The sequence below is a fragment of the Oncorhynchus keta genome, chromosome 24 (assembly GCF_023373465.1).
Source record: "Oncorhynchus keta strain PuntledgeMale-10-30-2019 chromosome 24, Oket_V2, whole genome shotgun sequence".
Lineage (NCBI taxonomy): Eukaryota > Metazoa > Chordata > Actinopteri > Salmoniformes > Salmonidae > Oncorhynchus > Oncorhynchus keta.
In genome coordinates this window covers 6,922,093-6,946,356 of record NC_068444.1, presented here as the reverse complement: position 1 = coordinate 6,946,356, position 24,264 = coordinate 6,922,093, and the positions used below count along the sequence as shown (strand labels likewise).

Below are 24,264 nucleotides of genomic sequence, written 5' to 3'. Positions count from 1 at the left end.
GAGAGAGAGAGAGAGAGAGAGGACAGAGAGAGAGAGAGAGAGGAGAGAGAGGAGAGAGGAGAGAGAGAGAGAGAGAGAGAGAGAGAGAGAGAGGGAGAGAGAGAGACAGAGAGAGAGAGAGACAGAGAGAGAGAGAGGTGGAGAGAGAGGGAGAGAGAGAGAGAGAGAGAGAGAGAGAGAGAGAGACAGAGAGACAGAGAGAGAGAGACAGAGAGAGAGAGAGATATGTGTGGGGAGAGAGATTGAGTTCTGTTCATTTAGAGTGGTTATAGACCAGCTGATTGTTTGTCATGATGCACGTCATACGACGGGGCGGAGAGGAGAGCAGCGTCCAGTCTCCCAAATGGCGCCCTATTCCCTACGCAGCGCACTACTCTTGGTCAGGCCTTGTTCAAAAGAAGTGCAGTGTGTAGGGAATAGAGTGTGATTTGGGATGCGTGCGGTGTAACCTGCTTTAAAAGTAGTGACCTTAAAACCAACTGCATTAGTTGGACCTCCCCCTCCGTCCCACTGCCGCAGGCCTGTAATGGGATGATGGTCGCAGCTATTAGCATGATGAAATAGACAAATAAGTGCCTTTAGCTGAGTGCCTGAGCCTCTCTCAAGTGTTGGGGGGGGGGGGCTGCCTGGTGGCTGTTTCTGTCTGTCTTTGATGGTGCAGCTGGCTACGAAAACAATTTAATCTCTTTAATAGAATCTTATTGAACAGACACAAAGACACACACACACACACACACACAAAGACCAAGGTTGACTGAGCTGCTAACATCCATTGTGGTGAAGAAGAAAGTAGCATTCCACTCTGTGACTCTGCAGGTCATCTCTGATCCTAGTTACTCTGGAGGTCATCTCTGATCCTAGTGACTCTGCAGGTCATCTCTGATCCTAGTGACTCTGCAGGTCATCTCTGATCCTAGTTACTCTGGAGGTCATCTCTGATCCTAGTTACTCTGCAGGTCATCTCTGATCCTAGTTCTGCAGGTCATCTCTGCCTAGGTCATCTCTGATCCTAGTTATCTCTGATCCTGGTTACTCTGGAGGTCATCTCTGATCCTAGTTACTCTGCAGGTCATCTCTGATCCTAGTTACTCTGGAGGTCATCTCTGATCCTAGTTACTCTGCAGGTCATCTCTGATCCTAGTTACTCTGGAGGTCATCTCTGATCCTAGTTACTCTGCAGGTCATCTCTGATCCTAGTTACTCTGCAGGTCATCTCTGATCCTAGTTACTCTGGAGGTCATCTCTGATCCTAGTGACTCTGCAGGTCATCTCTGATCCTAGTTACTCTGGAGGTCATCTCTGATCCTAGTGACTCTGGAGGTCATCTCTGATCCTAGTTACTCTGCAGGTCATCTCTGATCCTAGTTACTCTGGAGGTCATCTCTGATCCTAGTTACTCTGCAGGTCATCTCTGATCCTAGTTACTCTGGAGGTCATCTCTGATCCTAGTGACTCTGGAGGTCATCTCTGATCCTAGTTACTCTGCAGGTCATCTCTGATCCTAGTTACTCTGGAGGTCATCTCTGATCCTAGTTACTCTGCAGGTCATCTCTGATCCTAGTTACTCTGCAGGTCATCTCTGATCCTAGTTACTCTGCAGGTCATCTCTGATCCTAGTTACTCTGCAGGTCATCTCTGATCCTAGTTACTCTGGAGGTCATCTCTGATCCTAGTTACTCTGGAGGTCATCTCTGATCCTAGTTACTCTGCAGGTCATCTCTGATCCTAGTTACTCTGGAGGTCATCTCTGATCCTAGTGACTCTGGAGATCATCTCTGATCCTAGTTACTCTGCAGGTCATCTCTGATCCTAGTTACTCTGGAGGTCATCTCTGATCCTAGTTACTCTGCAGGTCATCTCTGATCCTAGTTACTCTGGAGGTCATCTCTGATCCTAGTGACTCTGGAGGTCATCTCTGATCCTAGTGACTCTGGAGGTCATCTCTGATCCTAGTGACTCTGGAGGTCATCTCTGATCCTAGTGACTCTGGAGGTCATCTCTGATCCTAGTGACTCTGGAGGTCATCTCTGATCCTAGTTACTCTGCAGGTCATCTCTGATCCTAGTTACTCTGCAGGTCATCTCTGATCCTAGTTACTCTGCAGGTCATCTCTGTTCCTAGTTACTCTGCAGGTCATCTCTGATCCTAGTTACTCTGGAGGTCATCTCTGATCCTAGTTACTCTGGAGGTCATCTCTGATCCTAGTTACTCTGCAGGTCATCTCTGATCCTAGTTACTCTGCAGGTCATCTCTGATCCTAGTTACTCTGCAGGTCATCTCTGATCCTAGTTACTCTGGAGGTCATCTCTGATCCTAGTTACTCTGGAGGTCATCTCTGATCCTAGTGACTCTGCAGGTCATCTCTGATCCTAGTGACTCTGCAGGTCATCTCTGATCCTAGTTACTCTGCAGGTCATCTCTGATCCTAGTTACTCTGCAGGTCATCTCTGATCCTAGTGACTCTGCAGGTCATCTCTGATCCTAGTTACTCTGCAGGTCATCTCTGATCCTAGTGACTCTGCAGGTCATCTCTGATCCTAGTTACTCTGCAGGTCATCTCTGATCCTAGTTACTCTGGAGGTCATCTCTGATCCTAGTTACTCTGGAGGTCATCTCTGATCCTAGTTACTCTGCAGGTCATCTCTGATCCTAGTTACTCTGGAGGTCATCTCTGATCCTAGTGACTCTGCTGGTCATCTCTGATCCTAGTGACTCTGCAGGTCATCTCTGATCCTAGTTACTCTGCAGGTCATCTCTGATCCTAGTTACTCTGCAGGTCATCTCTGATCCTAGTTACTCTGGAGGTCATCTCTGATCCTAGTGACTCTGGAGGTCATCTCTGATCCTAGTTACTCTGCAGGTCATCTCTGATCCTAGTTACTCTGGAGGTCATCTCTGATCCTAGTGACTCTGCAGGTCATCTCTGATCCTAGTTACTCTGCAGGTCATCTCTGATCCTAGTTACTCTGGAGGTCATCTCTGATCCTAGTTACTCTGGAGGTCATCTCTGATCCTAGTTACTCTGCAGGTCATCTCTGATCCTAGTTACTCTGGAGGTCATCTCTGATCCTAGTGACTCTGGAGGTCATCTCTGATCCTAGTTACTCTGCAGGTCATCTCTGATCCTAGTTACTCTGGAGGTCATCTCTGATCCTAGTTACTCTGCAGGTCATCTCTGATCCTAGTTACTCTGGAGGTCATCTCTGATCCTAGTGACTCTGGAGGTCATCTCTGATCCTAGTGACTCTGGAGGTCATCTCTGATCCTAGTGACTCTGGAGGTCATCTCTGATCCTAGTGACTCTGGAGGTCATCTCTGATCCTAGTTACTCTGCAGGTCATCTCTGATCCTAGTTACTCTGCAGGTCATCTCTGATCCTAGTTACTCTGCAGGTCATCTCTGATCCTAGTTACTCTGCAGGTCATCTCTGATCCTAGTTACTCTGGAGGTCATCTCTGATCCTAGTTACTCTGGAGGTCATCTCTGATCCTAGTTACTCTGCAGGTCATCTCTGATCCTAGTTACTCTGCAGGTCATCTCTGATCCTAGTTACTCTGCAGGTCATCTCTGATCCTAGTTACTCTGCAGGTCATCTCTGATCCTAGTTACTCTGGAGGTCATCTCTGATCCTAGTGACTCTGCAGGTCATCTCTGATCCTAGTGACTCTGCAGGTCATCTCTGATCCTAGTTACTCTGCAGGTCATCTCTGATCCTAGTTACTCTGCAGGTCATCTCTGATCCTAGTGACTCTGCAGGTCATCTCTGATCCTAGTTACTCTGCAGGTCATCTCTGATCCTAGTGACTCTGCAGGTCATCTCTGATCCTAGTTACTCTGCAGGTCATCTCTGATCCTAGTTACTCTGGAGGTCATCTCTGATCCTAGTTACTCTGGAGGTCATCTCTGATCCTAGTTACTCTGCAGGTCATCTCTGATCCTAGTTACTCTGGAGGTCATCTCTGATCCTAGTGACTCTGCAGGTCATCTCTGATCCTAGTGACTCTGCAGGTCATCTCTGATCCTAGTTACTCTGCAGGTCATCTCTGATCCTAGTTACTCTGCAGGTCATCTCTGATCCTAGTTACTCTGGAGGTCATCTCTGATCCTAGTGACTCTGGAGGTCATCTCTGATCCTAGTTACTCTGCAGGTCATCTCTGATCCTAGTTACTCTGGAGGTCATCTCTGATCCTAGTGACTCTGCAGGTCATCTCTGATCCTAGTGACTCTGGAGGTCATCTCTGATCCTAGTGACTCTGCAGGTCATCTCTGATCCTAGTTACTCTGCAGGTCATCTCTGATCCTAGTGACTCTGCAGGTCATCTCTGATCCTAGTGACTCTGCAGGTCATCTCTGATCCTAGTTACTCTGGAGGTCATCTCTGATCCTAGTTACTCTGCAGGTCATCTCTGATCCTAGTTACTCTGCAGGTCATCTCTGATCCTAGTGACTCTGGAGGTCATCTCTGATCCTAGTTACTCTGCAGGTCATCTCTGATCCTAGTTACTCTGCAGGTCATCTCTGATCCTAGTTACTCTGCAGGTCATCTCTGATCCTAGTTACTCTGGAGGTCATCTCTGATCCTAGTGACTCTGGAGGTCATCTCTGATCCTAGTGACTCTGCAGGTCATCTCTGATCCTAGTTACTCTGGAGGTCATCTCTGATCCTAGTGACTCTGGAGGTCATCTCTGATCCTAGTTACTCTGGAGGTCATCTCTGATCCTAGTTACTCTGCAGGTCATCTCTGATCCTAGTTACTCTGGAGGTCATCTCTGATCCTAGTGACTCTCCTGGTCATCTCTGATCCTAGTGACTCTGCAGGTCATCTCTGATCCTAGTTACTCTGCAGGTCATCTCTGATCCTAGTTACTCTGCAGGTCATCTCTGATCCTAGTTACTCTGGAGGTCATCTCTGATCCTAGTGACTCTGGAGGTCATCTCTGATCCTAGTTACTCTGCAGGTCATCTCTGATCCTAGTTACTCTGGAGGTCATCTCTGATCCTAGTGACTCTGCAGGTCATCTCTGATCCTAGTTACTCTGGAGGTCATCTCTGATCCTAGTTACTCTGCAGGTCATCTCTGATCCTAGTTACTCTGCAGGTCATCTCTGATCCTAGTGACTCTGGAGGTCATCTCTGATCCTAGTTACTCTGCAGGTCATCTCTGATCCTAGTTACTCTGGAGGTCATCTCTGATCCTAGTTACTCTGCAGGTCATCTCTGATCCTAGTTACTCTGCAGGTCATCTCTGATCCTAGTTACTCTGGAGGTCATCTCTGATCCTAGTTACTCTGCAGGTCATCTCTGATCCTAGTTACTCTGGAGGTCATCTCTGATCCTAGTGACTCTGGAGGTCATCTCTGATCCTAGTTACTCTGGAGGTCATCTCTGATCCTAGTTACTCTGCAGGTCATCTCTGATCCTAGTGACTCTGCAGGTCATCTCTGATCCTAGTTACTCTGCAGGTCATCTCTGATCCTAGTTACTCTGGAGGTCATCTCTGATCCTAGTGACTCTGCAGGTCATCTCTGATCCTAGTTACTCTGCAGGTCATCTCTGATCCTAGTTACTCTGCAGGTCATCTCTGATCCTAGTTACTCTGCAGGTCATCTCTGATCCTAGTTACTCTGCAGGTCATCTCTGATCCTAGTTACTCTGGAGGTCATCTCTGATCCTAGTGACTCTGCAGGTCATCTCTGATCCTAGTTACTCTGCAGGTCATCTCTGATCCTAGTGACTCTGCAGGTCATCTCTGATCCTAGTTACTCTGCAGGTCATCTCTGATCCTAGTTACTCTGCAGGTCATCTCTGATCCTAGTGACTCTGGAGGTCATCTCTGATCCTAGTTACTCTGCAGGTCATCTCTGATCCTAGTTACTCTGATCCTAGTTAGGTCATCTCTGATCCTAGTTACTCTGTTACAGGTCATCTCTGATCCTAGTGACTCTGCAGGTCATCTCTGATCCTAGTTCATCTCTGCCTAGGTCATCTCTGATCCTAGTGACTCTGCAGGTCATCTCTGATCCTAGTTACTCTGCAGGTCATCTCTGATCCTAGTGACTCTGGAGGTCATCTCTGATCCTAGTTACTCTGCAGGTCATCTCTGATCCTAGTTCCTCTGCAGGTCATCTCTGATCCTAGTTACTCTGCAGGTCATCTCTGATCCTAGTTACTCTGGAGGTCATCTCTGATCCTAGTTACTCTGCAGGTCATCTCTGATCCTAGTGACTCTGCAGATCATCTCTGATCCTAGTGACTCTGGAGGTCATCTCTGATCCTAGTTACTCTGGAGGTCATCTCTGATCCTAGTGACTCTGCAGGTCATCTCTGATCCTAGTTACTCTGCAGGTCATCTCTGATCCTAGTTACTCTGGAGGTCATCTCTGATCCTAGTGACTCTGCAGGTCATCTCTGATCCTAGTTACTCTGGAGGTCATCTCTGATCCTAGTTACTCTGGAGGTCATCTCTGATCCTAGTGACTCTGCAGGTCATCTCTGATCCTAGTGACTCTGCAGGTCATCTCTGATCCTAGTGACTCTGCAGGTCATCTCTGATCCTAGTTACTCTGCAGGTCATCTCTGATCCTAGTTACTCTGGAGGTCATCTCTGATCCTAGTTACTCTGCCTCTGCAGGTCATCTCTGATCCTAGTTACTCTGCAGGTCATCTCTGATCCTAGTTACTCTGGAGGTCATCTCTGATCCTAGTTACTCTGCAGGTCATCTCTGATCCTAGTGACTCTGCAGGTCATCTCTGATCCTAGTTACTCTGGAGGTCATCTCTGATCCTAGTGACTCTGGAGGTCATCTCTGATCCTAGTGACTCTGCAGGTCATCTCTGATCCTAGTTACTCTGGAGGTCATCTCTGATCCTAGTTACTCTGGAGGTCATCTCTGATCCTAGTTACTCTGGAGGTCATCTCTGATCCTAGTGACTCTGCAGGTCATCTCTGATCCTAGTTACTCTGGAGGTCATCTCTGATCCTAGTGACTCTGCAGGTCATCTCTGATCCTAGTTACTCTGGAGGTCATCTCTGATCCTAGTGACTCTGCAGGTCATCTCTGATCCTAGTGACTCTGCAGGTCATCTCTGATCCTAGTTACTCTGGAGGTCATCTCTGATCCTAGTTACTCTGGGGGTCATCTCTGATCCTAGTTACTCTGCAGGTCATCTCTGATCCTAGTTACTCTGCAGGTCATCTCTGATCCTAGTTCTGGACTCTGATCCTAGTTAGGTCATCTCTGATCCTAGTTACTCTGCAGGTCATCTCTGATCCTAGTTACTCTGCAGGTCATCTCTGATCCTAGTTACTCTGCAGGTCATCTCTGATCCTAGTTACTCTGCAGGTCATCTCTGATCCTAGTTACTCTGCAGGTCATCTCTGATCCTAGTTACTCTGCAGGTCATCTCTGATCCTAGTGACTCTGCAGGTCATCTCTGATCCTAGTGACTCTGCAGGTCATCTCTGATCCTAGTGACTCTGCAGGTCATCTCTGATCCTAGTTACTCTGGAGGTCATCTCTGATCCTAGTGACTCTGCAGGTCATCTCTGATCCTAGTTACTCTGCAGGTCATCTCTGATCCTAGTTACTCTGGAGGTCATCTCTGATCCTAGTTACTCTGCAGGTCATCTCTGATCCTAGTGACTCTGCAGGTCATCTCTGATCCTAGTTACTCTGCAGGTCATCTCTGATCTGGAGGTCATCTCTGTCCTACTCTGCAGGTCATCTCTGATCCTAGTTACTCTGCAGGTCATCTCTGATCCTAGTTACTCTGCAGGTCATCTCTGATCCTAGTTACTCTGGAGGTCATCTCTGATCCTAGTGACTCTGCAGGTCATCTCTGATCCTAGTTACTCTGGAGGTCATCTCTGATCCTAGTGACTCTGCAGGTCATCTCTGATCCTAGTTACTCTGGAGGTCATCTCTGATCCTAGTGACTCTGCAGGTCATCTCTGATCCTAGTTACTCTGCAGGTCATCTCTGATCCTAGTTACTCTGCAGGTCATCTCTGATCCTAGTTACTCTGCCTAGGTCATCTCTGATCCTAGTTACTCTGCAGGTCATCTCTGATCCTAGTTACTCTGCAGGTCATCTCTGATCCTAGTTACTCTGCAGGTCATCTCTGATCCTAGTTACTCTGCAGGTCATCTCTGATCCTAGTTACTCTGGAGGTCATCTCTGATCCTAGTGACTCTGCAGGTCATCTCTGATCCTAGTTACTCTGGAGGTCATCTCTGATCCTAGTGACTCTGCAGGTCATCTCTGATCCTAGTTACTCTGGAGGTCATCTCTGATCCTAGTGACTCTGCAGGTCATCTCTGATCCTAGTTACTCTGATCCTAGAGGTCATCTCTGATCCTAGTGACTCTGCAGGTCATCTCTGATCCTAGTTACTCTGCAGGTCATCTCTGATCCTAGTTACTCTGGAGGTCATCTCTGATCCTAGTTACTCTGCAGGTCATCCTCTGATCCTAGTGACTCTGGAGGTCATCTCTGATCCTAGTGACTCTGCAGGTCATCTCTGATCCTAGTTACTCTGGAGGTCATCTCTGATCCTAGTTACTCTGCAGGTCATCTCTGATCCTAGTTACTCTGCAGGTCATCTCTGATCCTAGTTACTCTGCAGGTCATCTCTGATCCTAGTTACTCTGCAGGTCATCTCTGATCCTAGTTACTCTGCAGGTCATCTCTGATCCTAGTTACTCTGCAGGTCATCTCTGATCCTAGTGACTCTGCAGGTCATCTCTGATCCTGTGACTCTGCAGGTCATCTCTGAGTGACTCTGCAGGTCATCTCCTGATCCTAGTGACTCTGCAGGTCATCTCTGATCCTAGTTACTCTGGAGGTCATCTCTGATCCTAGTGACTCTGCAGGTCATCTCTGATCCTAGTTACTCTGCAGGTCATCTCTGGAGGTCTGAGGTCATCCTAGTGACTCTGCAGGTCATCTCTGATCCTAGTTACTCTGGAGGTCATCTCTGATCCTAGTTACTCTGGAGGTCATCTCTGATCCTAGTGACTCTGCAGGTCATCTCTGATCCTAGTTACTCTGCAGGTCATCTCTGATCCTAGTGACTCTGCAGGTCATCTCTGATCCTAGTTACTCTGCAGGTCATCTCTGATCCTAGTGACTCTGCAGGTCATCTCTGATCCTAGTTACTCTGGAGGTCATCTCTGATCCTAGTTACTCTGGAGGTCATCTCTGATCCTAGTTACTCTGCAGGTCATCTCTGATCCTAGTTACTCTGCAGGTCATCTCTGATCCTAGTTACTCTGCAGGTCATCTCTGATCCTAGTTACTCTGGAGGTCATCTCTGATCCTAGTGACTCTGCAGGTCATCTCTGATCCTAGTGACTCTGCAGGTCATCTCTGATCCTAGTGACTCTGCAGGTCATCTCTGATCCTAGTTACTCTGCAGGTCATCTCTGATCCTAGTTACTCTGGAGGTCATCTCTGATCCTAGTTACTCTGCAGGTCATCTCTGATCCTAGTGACTCTGCAGGTCATCTCTGATCCTAGTGACTCTGGAGGTCATCTCTGATCCTAGTGACTCTGGAGGTCATCTCTGATCCTAGTGACTCTGCAGGTCATCTCTGATCCTAGTTACTCTGGAGGTCATCTCTGATCCTAGTTACTCTGGAGGTCATCTCTGATCCTAGTTACTCTGGAGGTCATCTCTGATCCTAGTGACTCTGCAGGTCATCTCTGATCCTAGTTACTCTGGAGGTCATCTCTGATCCTAGTGACTCTGCAGGTCATCTCTGATCCTAGTTACTCTGGAGGTCATCTCTGATCCTAGTGACTCTGCAGGTCATCTCTGATCCTAGTTACTCTGGAGGTCATCTCTGATCCTAGTGACTCTGCAGGTCATCTCTGATCCTAGTTACTCTGGAGGTCATCTCTGATCCTAGTGACTCTGGAGGTCATCTCTGATCCTAGTTACTCTGCAGGTCATCTCTGATCCTAGTTACTCTGGAGGTCATCTCTGATCCTAGTTACTCTGCAGGTCATCTCTGATCCTAGTGACTCTGCAGGTCATCTCTGATCCTAGTGACTCTGCAGGTCATCTCTGATCCTAGTTACTCTGCAGGTCATCTCTGATCCTAGTTACTCTGGAGGTCATCTCTGATCCTAGTTACTCTGGAGGTCATCTCTGATCCTAGTTACTCTGCAGGTCATCTCTGATCCTAGTTACTCTGCAGGTCATCTCTGATCCTAGTTACTCTGCAGGTCATCTCTGATCCTAGTTACTCTGGAGGTCATCTCTGATCCTAGTGACTCTGGAGGTCATCTCTGATCCTAGTTACTCTGGAGGTCATCTCTGATCCTAGTTACTCTGCAGGTCATCTCTGATCCTAGTTACTCTGCAGGTCATCTCTGATCCTAGTTACTCTGCAGGTCATCTCTGATCCTAGTTACTCTGCAGGTCATCTCTGATCCTAGTTACTCTGCAGGTCATCTCTGATCCTAGTTACTCTGCAGGTCATCTCTGATCCTAGTTACTCTGGAGGTCATCTCTGATCCTAGTTACTCTGGAGGTCATCTCTGATCCTAGTTACTCTGCAGGTCATCTCTGATCCTAGTTACTCTGCAGGTCATCTCTGATCCTAGTTACTCTGCAGGTCATCTCTGATCCTAGTTACTCTGCAGGTCATCTCTGATCCTAGTTACTCTGGAGGTCATCTCTGATCCTAGTTACTCTGGAGGTCATCTCTGATCCTAGTTACTCTGCAGGTCATCTCTGATCCTAGTTACTCTGCAGGTCATCTCTGATCCTAGTTACTCTGCAGGTCATCTCTGATCCTAGTTACTCTGGAGGTCATCTCTGATCCTAGTTACTCTGCAGGTCATCTCTGATCCTAGTTACTCTGCAGGTCATCTCTGATCCTAGTTACTCTGCAGGTCATCTCTGATCCTAGTTACTCTGCAGGTCATCTCTGATCCTAGTTACTCTGCAGGTCATCTCTGATCCTAGTTACTCTGCAGGTCATCTCTGATCCTAGTTACTCTGCAGGTCATCTCTGATCCTAGTTACTCTGCAGGTCATCTCTGATCCTAGTTACTCTGCAGGTCATCTCTGATCCTAGTTACTCTGCAGGTCATCTCTGATCCTAGTTACTCTGCAGGTCATCTCTGATCCTAGTTACTCTGGAGGTCATCTCTGATCCTAGTTACTCTGCAGGTCATCTCTGATCCTAGTTACTCTGCAGGTCATCTCTGATCCTAGTTACTCTGCAGGTCATCTCTGATCCTAGTTACTCTGCAGGTCATCTCTGATCCTAGTTACTCTGCAGGTCATCTCTGATCCTAGTTACTCTGGAGGTCATCTCTGATCCTAGTTACTCTGCAGGTCATCTCTGATCCTAGTTACTCTGCAGGTCATCTCTGATCCTAGTTACTCTGCAGGTCATCTCTGATCCTAGTGACTCTGGAGGTCATCTCTGATCCTAGTGACTCTGGAGGTCATCTCTGATCCTAGTTACTCTGCAGGTCATCTCTGATCCTAGTTACTCTGGAGGTCATCTCTGATCCTAGTTACTCTGCAGGTCATCTCTGATCCTAGTTACTCTGCAGGTCATCTCTGATCCTAGTGACTCTGCAGGTCATCTCTGATCCTAGTTACTCTGCAGGTCATCTCTGATCCTAGTTACTCTGCAGGTCATCTCTGATCCTAGTGACTCTGGAGGTCATCTCTGATCCTAGTTACTCTGCAGGTCATCTCTGATCCTAGTTACTCTGCAGGTCATCTCTGATCCTAGTTACTCTGGAGGTCATCTCTGATCCTAGTTACTCTGCAGGTCATCTCTGATCCTAGTTACTCTGCAGGTCATCTCTGATCCTAGTTACTCTGCAGGTCATCTCTGATCCTAGTTACTCTGGAGGTCATCTCTGATCCTAGTGACTCTGGAGGTCATCTCTGATCCTAGTTACTCTGCAGGTCATCTCTGATCCTAGTTACTCTGCAGGTCATCTCTGATCCTAGTTACTCTGCAGGTCATCTCTGATCCTAGTTACTCTGCAGGTCATCTCTGATCCTAGTTACTCTGGAGGTCATCTCTGATCCTAGTTACTCTGCAGGTCATCTCTGATCCTAGTGACTCTGCAGGTCATCTCTGATCCTAGTTACTCTGCAGGTCATCTCTGATCCTAGTTACTCTGCAGGTCATCTCTGATCCTAGTTACTCTGCAGGTCATCTCTGATCCTAGTTACTCTGCAGGTCATCTCTGATCCTAGTTACTCTGCAGGTCATCTCTGATCCTAGTTACTCTGCAGGTCATCTCTGATCCTAGTTACTCTGGAGGTCATCTCTGATCCTAGTTACTCTGCAGGTCATCTCTGATCCTAGTTACTCTGCAGGTCATCTCTGATCCTAGTTACTCTGCAGGTCATCTCTGATCCTAGTTACTCTGCAGGTCATCTCTGATCCTAGTGACTCTGCAGGTCATCTCTGATCCTAGTTACTCTGCAGGTCATCTCTGATCCTAGTTACTCTGGAGGTCATCTCTGATCCTAGTTACTCTGCAGGTCATCTCTGATCCTAGTTACTCTGCAGGTCATCTCTGATCCTAGTTACTCTGGAGGTCATCTCTGATCCTAGTTACTCTGCAGGTCATCTCTGATCCTAGTGACTCTGCAGGTCATCTCTGATCCTAGTGACTCTGCTGGTCATCTCTGATCCTAGTTACTCTGCAGGTCATCTCTGATCCTAGTTACTCTGGAGGTCATCTCTGATCCTAGTGACTCTGCAGGTCATCTCTGATCCTAGTTACTCTGGAGGTCATCTCTGATCCTAGTGACTCTGCAGGTCATCTCTGATCCTAGTTACTCTGGAGGTCATCTCTGATCCTAGTGACTCTGCAGGTCATCTCTGATCCTAGTTACTCTGGAGGTCATCTCTGATCCTAGTGACTCTGCAGGTCATCTCTGATCCTAGTTACTCTGGAGGTCATCTCTGATCCTAGTGACTCTGCAGGTCATCTCTGATCCTAGTGACTCTGCAGGTCATCTCTGATCCTAGTGACTCTGCAGGTCATCTCTGATCCTAGTTACTCTGCAGGTCATCTCTGATCTGATCCTAGTGACTCTGCAGGTCATCTCTGATCCTAGTGACTCTGCAGGTCATCTCTGATCCTAGTTACTCTGGAGGTCATCTCTCTGATCCTAGTGACTCTGGAGGTCATCTCTGATCCTAGTGACTCTGCAGGTCATCTCTGATCCTAGTTACTCTGCAGGTCATCTCTGATCTCTAGTGACTCTAGTGACTCTGCAGGTCATCTCTGATCCTAGTTACTCTGCAGGTCATCTCTGATCCTAGTTACTCTGCAGGTCATCTCTGATCCTAGTGACTCTGCAGGTCATCTCTGATCCTAGTGACTCTGCAGGTCATCTCTGATCCTAGTGACTCTGCAGGTCATCTCTGATCCTAGTGACTCTGCAGGTCATCTCTGATCCTAGTTACTCTGGAGGTCATCTCTGATCCTAGTGACTCTGCAGGTCATCTCTGATCCTAGTTACTCTGCAGGTCATCTCTGATCCTAGTTACTCTGCAGGTCATCTCTGATCCTAGTGACTCTGCAGGTCATCTCTGATCCTAGTGACTCTGCAGGTCATCTCTGATCCTAGTTACTCTGCAGGTCATCTCTGATCCTAGTTACTCTGCAGGTCATCTCTGATCCTAGTTACTCTGCAGGTCATCTCTGATCCTAGTTACTCTGGAGGTCATCTCTGATCCTAGTTACTCTGCAGGTCATCTCTGATCCTAGTTACTCTGCAGGTCATCTCTGATCCTAGTTACTCTGCAGGTCATCTCTGATCCTAGTTAACTAACTAACTGAACTACAGAGGACCATGTTCTACTAATTGAACTACAGAGGACCATGTTCTACCAACTGAACTACAGAGGACCATGTTCTACTTACTGAACTACAGAGGACCATGTTCTACTAACTGAACTACAGAGGACCATGTTCTACTAACTGAGCTACAGAGGACCATGTTCTACTAACTGAGCTACAGAGAAACATGTTCTACCAAGTACAGAGGACCATGTTCTACTAACTGAACTACATAGGATCATGTTCTACTAACTGAACTACAGAGGACCATGTTATACTAACTGAACTACAGAGGACCATGTACTACTAACTGAACTACAGAGGACCATGTTCTACTAACTGAACTACAGAGGACCATGCTCTACTAACTGAACTACAGAGGACCATGTTCTACCAACTGAACTACAGAGGACCATGTTCTACTAACTGAACTACAGAGGACCATGTTCTACTAACTGAACTACAGCGGACCATGTTCTACTAACTGAACTACAGAGGACCATGTTCTACTAACTGAACTACAGAGGACCATGTTCTACCAACTGAACTACAAAGGACCATGTTCTACCAACTGAACTACAGAGGACCATGTTCTACTAACTGAACTACAGAGGACCATGTTCTATCAACTACAGAGGACCATGTTCTACCAACTGAACTACAGAGGACCACGTTCTACTAACTGAACTACAAAGGACCATGTTCTACTAACTGAACTACAGAGGAACATGTCCTACTAACTGAACTACAGAGGACCATGTTGTACTAACTGAACTACAGAGGACCATGTTCTACCAACTACAGAGGAACATGTTCTACCAACTGAACTACAGAGGACCATATTCTACTAACTCAACTACAGAGGACCATGTTCTACTAACTGAACTAGAGAGAACCATGTTCTACTAACTGAACTACAGAGGACCATGTTCTACCAACTGAACTACAGAGGACCATGTTCTACTAACTGAACTACAGAGGACCATGTTCTACCAACTGAACTACAGAGGACCATGTTCTACTAACTGAACTACAGAGGAACATGTCCTACTAACTGAACTACAGAGGACCATGTTGTACTAACTGAACTACAGAGGACCATGTTCTACCAACTACAGAGGAACATGTTCTACCAACTGAACTACAGAGGACCATATTCTACTAACTCAACTCCAGAGGACCATGTTCTACTAACTGAACTAGAGAGAACCATGTTCTACTAACTGAACTACAGAGGACCATGTTCTACCAACTGAACTACAGAGGACCATGTTCTACTAACTGAACTACAGAGGACCATGTTCTACCAACTGAACTACAGAGGACCATGTTCTACTAACTGAACTACAGAGGACCATGTTCTACCAACTACAGAGGACCATGTTCTACTAACTGAGCTACAGAGAAACATGTTCTACCAAGTACAGAGGACCATGTTCTACTAACTGAACTACATAGGATCATGTTCTACTAACTGAACTACAGAGGACCATGTTCTACTAACTGAACTACAGAGGACCATGTTCTACTAACTGAACTACAGAGGACCATGTTCTACTAACTGAACTACAGAGGACCATGTTCTACTAACTGAACTACAGAGGACCATGTTCTACCAACTGAACTACAGAGGACCATGTTCTACCAACTACAGAGGACCATGTTCTACCAACTGAACTACAGAGGACCATGTTCTACTAACTGAACTACAGAGGACCATGTTCTACCAACTACAGAGGACCATGTTCTACCAACTACAGAGGAACATGTTCTACCAACTGAACTACAGAGGACCATATTCTACTAACTGAACTACAGAGGACCATGTTCTACTAACTGAACTGCAGAGGACCATGTTCTACCAACTACAGAGGAACATGTTCTACCAACTGAACTACAGAGGACCATATTCTACTAACTCAACTACAGAGGACCATGTTCTACTAACTGAACTACAGAGGACCATGTTCTACCAACTGAACTACAGAGGACCATGTTCTACTAACTACAGAGGACCATGTTCTACTAACTGAACTACAGAGGACCATGTTCTACCAACTGAACTACAGAGGACCATGTTCTAACTACAGAGGACCATGTTCTACTAACTGAGCTACAGAGAAACATGTTCTACCAAGTACAGAGGACCATGTTCTACTAACTGAACTACATAGGATCATGTTCTACTAACTGAACAGAGGACCATGTTCTACTAACTGAACTACAGAGGACCATGTTCTACTAACTGAACTACAGAGGACCATGTCCTACTAACTGAACTACAGAGGACCATGTTCTACCAACTACAGAGGACAATGTTCTACCAACGGAACTACAGAGGACCATGTTCTACCAACTACAGAGGACCATGTTCTACTAACTGAACTACAGAGGACCATGTTCTACTAACTGAAATACAGAGGACCATGTTCTACTAACTGAAATACGAGGACCATGTTCTACTAACTGAACTACAGAGGACCATGTCCTACTAACGGAACTACAGAGGACCATGTTCTACTAACTGAACTACAGAGGACCATGTTCTACTAACTGAACTACAGAGGACCATGTTCTACTAAGTACAGAGGACCATGTTCTACTAACTGAACTACAGAGGACCATGTTCTACTAAGTACAGAGGACCATGTTCTACTAACTGAACTACAGAGGACCATGTTCTACTAAGTACAGAGGACCATGTTCTACTAACTGAACTACAGAGGACCATGTTCTACTAACTGAACTACAGAGGACCATGTTCTACTAACTGAACTACAGAGGACCATGTTCTACCAACTGAACTACAGAGGACCATGTTCTACCAACTACAGAGGACCATGTTCTACCAACTGAACTACAGAGGACCATGTTCTACCAACTACAGAGGACCATGTTCTACTAACTGAACTACAGAGGACCATGTCCTACTAACGGAACTACAGAGGACCATGTTCTACCAACTACAGAGGACCATGTTCTACTAACTGAACTACAGAGGACCACGTTCTACTAACTGAAATACAGAGGACCATGTTCTACTAACTGAACTACAGAGGACCATGTCCTACTAACGGAACTACAGAGGACCATGTTCTACCAACTACAGAGGACCATGTTCTACTAACTGAACTACAGAGGACCACGTTCTACTAACTGAAATACAGAGGACCGTGTTCTACTAACTGAAATACAGAGGACCATGTTCTACTAACTGAACTACAGAGGACCATGTCCTACTAACGGAACTACAGAGGACCATGTTCTACCAACTACAGAGGACAATGTTCTACCAACGGAACTACAGAGGACCATGTTCTACCAACTACAGAGGACCATGTTCTACTAACTGAACTACAGAGGACCATGTTCTACTAACTGAAATACAGAGGACCATGTTCTACTAACTGAAATACAGAGGACCATGTTCTACTAACTGAACTACAGAGGACCATGTCCTACTAACGGAACTACAGAGGACCATGTTCTACTAACTGAACTACAGAGGACCATGTCCTACTAACGGAACTACAGAGGACCATGTTCTACCAACTACAGAGGACCATGTTCTACTAACTGAACTACAGAGGACCATGTTCTACTAACTGAACTACAGAGGACCATGTTCTACCAACTGAACTACAGAGGACCATGTTCTACCAACTACAGAGGAACATGTTCTACCAACTGAACTACAGAGGACCATATTCTACTAACTCAACTCCAGAGGACCATGTTCTACTAACTGAACTAGAGAGAACCATGTTCTACTAACTGAACTACAGAGGACCATGTTCTACCAACTGAACTACAGAGGACCATGTTCTACTAACTGAACTACAGAGGACCATGTTCTACCAACTGAACTACAGAGGACCATGTTCTACCAACTACAGAGGACCATGTTCTACTAACTGAGCTACAGAGAAACATGTTCTACCAAGTACAGAGGACCATGTTCTACTAACTGAACTACATAGGATCATGTTCTACTAACTGAACTACAGAGGACCATGTTCTACTAACTGAACTACAGAGGACCATGTTCTACTAACTGAACTACAGAGGACCATGTTCTACTAACTGAACTACAGAGGACCATGTTCTACTAACTGAACTACAGAGGACCATGTTCTACTAACTGAACTACAGAGGACCATGTTCTACCAACTGAACTACAGAGGACCATGTTCTACCAACTACAGAGGACCATGTTCTACCAACTGAACTACAGAGGACCATGTTCTACTAACTGAACTACAGAGGACCATGTTCTACCAACTACAGAGGACCATGTTCTACCAACTACAGAGGAACATGTTCTACCAACTGAACTACAGAGGACCATATTCTACTAACTGAACTACAGAGGACCATGTTCTACTAACTGAACTACAGAGGACCATGTTCTACCAACTACAGAGGACCATGTTCTACCAACTACAGAGGAACATGTTCTACCAACTGAACTACAGAGGACCATATTCTACTAACTCAACTACAGAGGACCATGTTCTACTAACTGAACTACAGAGGACCATGTTCTACTAACTGAACTACAGAGGACCATGTTCTACCAACTGAACTACAGAGGACCATGTTCTACCAACTGAACTACAGAGGACCATGTTCTACTAACTACAGAGGACCATGTTCTACTAACTGAACTACAGAGGACCATGTTCTACTAACTGAACTACAGAGGACCATGTTCTACTAACTGAACTACAGAGGACCATGTTCTACTAAGTACAGAGGACCATGTTCTACTAACTGAACTACAGAGGACCATGTTCTACTAAGTACAGAGGACCATGTTCTACTAACTGAACTACAGAGGACCATGTTCTACTAAGTACAGAGGACCATGTTCTACTAACTGAACTACAGAGGACCATGTTCTACTAACTGAACTACAGAGGACCATGTTCTACTAACTGAACTACAGAGGACCATGTTCTACCAACTGAACTACAGAGGACCATGTTCTACCAACTACAGAGGACCATGTTCTACCACCTGAACTACAGAGGACCATGTTCTACCAACTACAGAGGACCATGTTCTACTAACTGAACTACAGAGGACCATGTCCTACTAACGGAACTACAGAGGACCATGTTCTACCAACTACAGAGGACCATGTTCTACTAACTGAACTACAGAGGACCACGTTCTACTAACTGAAATACAGAGGACCATGTTCTACTAACTGAACTACAGAGGACCATGTCCTACTAACGGAACTACAGAGGACCATGTTCTACCAACTACAGAGGACCATGTTCTACTAACTGAACTACAGAGGACCACGTTCTACTAACTGAAATACAGAGGACCATGTTCTACTAACTGAAATACAGAGGACCATGTTCTACTAACTGAACTACAGAGGACCATGTCCTACTAACGGAACTACAGAGGACCATGTTCTACCAACTACAGAGGACAATGTTCTACCAACGGAACTACAGAGGACCATGTTCTACCAACTACAGAGGACCATGTTCTACTAACTGAACTACAGAGGACCATGTTCTACTAACTGAAATACAGAGGACCATGTTCTACTAACTGAAATACAGAGGACCATGTTCTACTAACTGAACTACAGAGGACCATGTCCTACTAACGGAACTACAGAGGACCATGTTCTACTAACTGAACTACAGAGGACCATGTCCTACTAACGGAACTACAGAGGACCATGTTCTACCAACTACAGAGGACCATGTTCTACTAACTGAACTACAGAGGACCATGTCCTACTAACTGAACTACAGAGGACCATGTTCTACTAAGTACAGAGGACCATGTTCTACTAACTGAACTACAGAGGACCATGTTCTACTAAGTACAGAGGACCATGTTCTACTAACTGAACTACAGAGGACCATGTTCTACTAACTGAACTACAGAGGACCATGTTCTACTAACTGAACTACAGAGGACCATGTTCTACTAACTGAACTACAGAGGACCATGTTCTACCAACTGAACTACAGAGGACCATGTTCTACTAACTGAACTACAGAGGACCATGTTCTACTAACTGAACTACAGAGGACCATGTTCTACCAACTGAACTACAGAGGACCATGTTCTACCAACTGAACTACAGAGGACCATGTTCTACCAACTACAGAGGACCATGTTCTACTAACTGAACTACAGAGGACCATGTTCTACTAACTGAACTACAGAGGACCATGTTCTACTAACTGAACTACAGAGGACCATGTTCTACTAACTGAACTACAGAGGACCATGTTCTACTAACTGAACTACAGAGGACCATGTTCTACTAACTGAACTACAGAGGACCATGTTCTACCAACTGAACTACAGAGGACCATGTTCTACCAACTGAACTACAGAGGACCATGTTCTACCAACTGAACTACAGAGGACCATGTTCTACCAACTGAACTACAGAGGACCATGTTCTACCAACTGAACTACAGAGGACCATGTTCTACTAACTGAACTACAGAGGACCATGTTCTACTAACTGAACTACAGAGGACCACGTTCTACTAACTGAACTACAGAGGACCATGTTCTACTAACTGAAATACAGAGGACCATGTTATACTAACTGAACTACAGAGGACCATGTTCTATGAACTGAACTACAGAGGACCATGTTCTACTAACTGAACTACAGAGGACCATGTTCTACTAACTGAACTACAGAGGACCACGTTCTACTAACTGAAATACAGAGGACCATGTTCTACTAACTGAACTACAGAGGACCATGTCCTACTAACTGAACTACAGAGGACCATGTTCTACCAACTACAGAGGACCATGTTCTACTAACTGAACTACAGAGGACCACGTTCTACGAACTGAACTACAGAGGACCATGTTCTACTAACTGAACTACAGAGGACCATGTTCTACCAACTACAGAGGACCATGTTCTACCAACTGAACTACAGAGGACCACGTTCTACGAACTGAACTACAGAGGACCATGTTCTACTAACTGAACTACAGAGGACCATGTTCTTCTAACTGAACTACAGAGGACCATGTTCTACTAACTGAAATACAGAGGACCATGTTCTACTAACTGAACTACAGAGGACCATGTCCTACTAACGGAACTACAGAGGACCATGTTCTACCAACTACAGAGGACCATGTTCTACCAACTGAACTACAGAGGACCATGTTCTACCAACTGAACTACAGAGGACCATGTTCTACCAACTACAGAGGACCATGTTCTACTAACTGAACTACAGAGGACCATGTTCTACTAACTGAACTACAGAGGACCATGTTCTACTAACTGAACTACAGAGGACCATGTTCTACCAACTGAACTACAGAGGACCATGTTCTACCAACTGAACTACAGAGGACCATGTTCTACTAAATGAACTACAGAGGACCATGTTCTACTAACTGAACTACAGAGGACCACGTTCTACTAACTGAACTACAGAGGACCATGTTCTACTAACTGAAATACAGAGGACCATGTTATACTAACTGAACTACAGAGGACCATGTTCTACGAACTGAACTACAGAGGACCATGTTCTACTAACTGAACTACAGAGGACCATGTTCTACTAACTGAACTACAGAGGACCATGTTCTACTAACTGAAATACAGAGGACCATGTTCTACTAACTGAACTACAGAGGACCATGTCCTACTAACGGAACTACAGAGGACCATGTTCTACCAACTACAGAGGACCATGTTCTACTAACTGAACTACAGAGGACCACGTTCTACGAACTGAACTACAGAGGACCATGTTCTACTAACTGAACTACAGAGGACCATGTTCTACCAACTACAGAGGACCATGTTCTACCAACTGAACTACAGAGGACCACGTTCTACGAACTGAACTACAGAGGACCATGTTCTACTAACTGAACTACAGAGGACCATGTTCTACTAACTGAACTACAGAGGACCATGTTCTACTAACGGAACTACAGAGGACCATGTTCTACCAACTACAGAGGACCATGTTCTACTAACTGAACTACAGAGGACCATGTTCTACTAACTGAACTACAGAGGACCATGTTCTACTAACTGAACTACAGAGGACCATGTTCTACTAACTGAACTACAGAGGACCCTGTTCTACTAACTGAACTACAGAGGACCATGTTCTACTAACTGAACTACAGAGGTCCATGTTCTATTAACTGAACTACAGAGGACCATGTTCTACTAACTGAACTACAGAGGACCATGTTCTACCAACTACAGAGGACCATGTTCTACCAACTGAACTACAGAGGACCATGTTCTACCAACTACAGAGGACCATGTTCTACTAACTGAACTACAGAGGACCATGTCCTACTAACGGAACTACAGAGGACCATGTTCTACTAACGGAACTACAGAGGACCATGTTCTACCAACTGAACTACAGAGGACCATGTTCTACCAACTACAGAGGACCATGTTCTACTAACTGAACTACAGAGGACCATGTTCTACTAACTGAACTACAGAGGACCATGTTCTACTAACGGAACTACAGAGGACCATGTTCTACCAACTGAACTACAGAGGACCATGTTCTACCAACTACAGAGGACCATGTTCTACTAACTGAACTACAGAGGACCATGTCCTACTAACGGAACTACAGAGGACCATGTTCTACTAACTGAACTACAGAGGACCATGTCCTACTAACTGAACTACAGAGGACCATGTTCTACCAACTATAGAGGACCATGTTCTACTAACTGAACTACAGAGGACCATGTTCTACTAACTGAACTACAGAGGACCATGTTCTACTAACGGAACTACAGAGGACCATGTTCTACCAACTACAGAGGACCATGTTCTACTAACTGAACTACAGAGGTCCATGTTCTATTAACTGAACTACAGAGGACCATGTTCTACTAACTGAACTACAGAGGACCATGTTCTACCAACTACAGAGGACCATGTTCTACTAACTGAACTACAGAGGACCATGTTCTACCAACTACAGAGGACCATGTTCTACTAACTGAACTACAGAGGACCATGTTCTACTAACTGAACTACAGAGGACCATGTTCTACCAACTACAGAGGACCATGTTCTACTAACTGAACTACAGAGGACCATGTTCTACTAACTGAACTACAGAGGACCATGTTCTACTAACTGAACTACAGAGGACCATGTTCTACTAACTGAACTACAGAGGACCATGTTCTACTAACTGAACTACAGAGAACCATGTTCTACTAACTGAACTACAGAGGACCATGTTCTACTAACTGAACTACAGAGGACCATGTTCTACTAACTGAACTACAGAGAACCATGTTCTACTAACTGAACTACAGAGAACCATGTTCTACTAACTGAACTACAGAGGACCATGTTCTACCAACTGAACTACAGAGGACCATGTTCTACCAACTGAACTACAGAGGACCATGTTCTACCAACTGAACTACAGAGGACCATGTTCTACTAACTGAACTACAGAGAACCATGTTCTACTAACTGAACTACAGAGGACCATGTTCTACCAACTGAACTACAGAGGACCATGTTCTACCAACTGAACTACAGAGGACCATGTTCTACCAACTGAACTACAGAGGACCATGTTCTACCAACTGAACTACAGAGGACCATGTTCTACCAACTGAACTACAGAGGACCATGTTCTACTAACTGAAATACAGAGGACCATGTTCTACTAACTGAAATACAGAGAACCATGTTCTACTAACTGAACTACAGAGGACCATGTTCTACTAACTGAACTACAGAGGACCATGTTCTACCAACTGAACTACAGAGGACCATGTTCTACCAACTGAACTACAGAGGACCATGTTCTACTAACTGAACTACAGAGGACCATGTTCTACCAACTGAACTACAGAGGACCATGTTCTACTAACTGAAATACAGAGGACCATGTTCTACTAACTGAAATACAGAGAACCATGTTCTACTAACTGAACTACAGAGGACCATGTTCTACTAACTGAACTACAGAGGACCATGTTCTACCAACTGAACTACAGAGGACCATGTTCTACCAACTGAACTACAGAGGACCATGTTCTATTAACTGAACTACAGAGGACCATGTTCTACCAACTGAACTACAGAGGACCATGTTCTATTAACTGAACTACAGAGGACCATGTTCTACCAACTGAACTACAGAGGACCATGTTCTACCAACTGAACTACAGAGGACCATGTTCTACTAACTGAACTACAGAGGACCATGTTCTACCAACTGAACTACAGAGGACCATGTTCTACTAACTGAACTACAGAGGACCATGTTCTACCAACTGAACTACAGAGGACCATGTTCTACTAACTGAACTACAGAGGACCATGTTCTACCAACTGAACTACAGAGGACCATGTTCTATTAACTGAACTACAGAGGACCATGTTC

The 24,264-nt window shown here is 45.4% G+C and overlaps 1 protein-coding gene across 1 annotated transcript in view; it reads left to right on the top strand.

The window, feature by feature from the left end:
- Positions 1-24,264, top strand: part of LOC127911273 (serine-aspartate repeat-containing protein F-like) — a 51,845-nt gene that overhangs the window by 6,564 nt on the left and 21,017 nt on the right. The gene's annotated exons all lie outside the window — the stretch shown is intronic.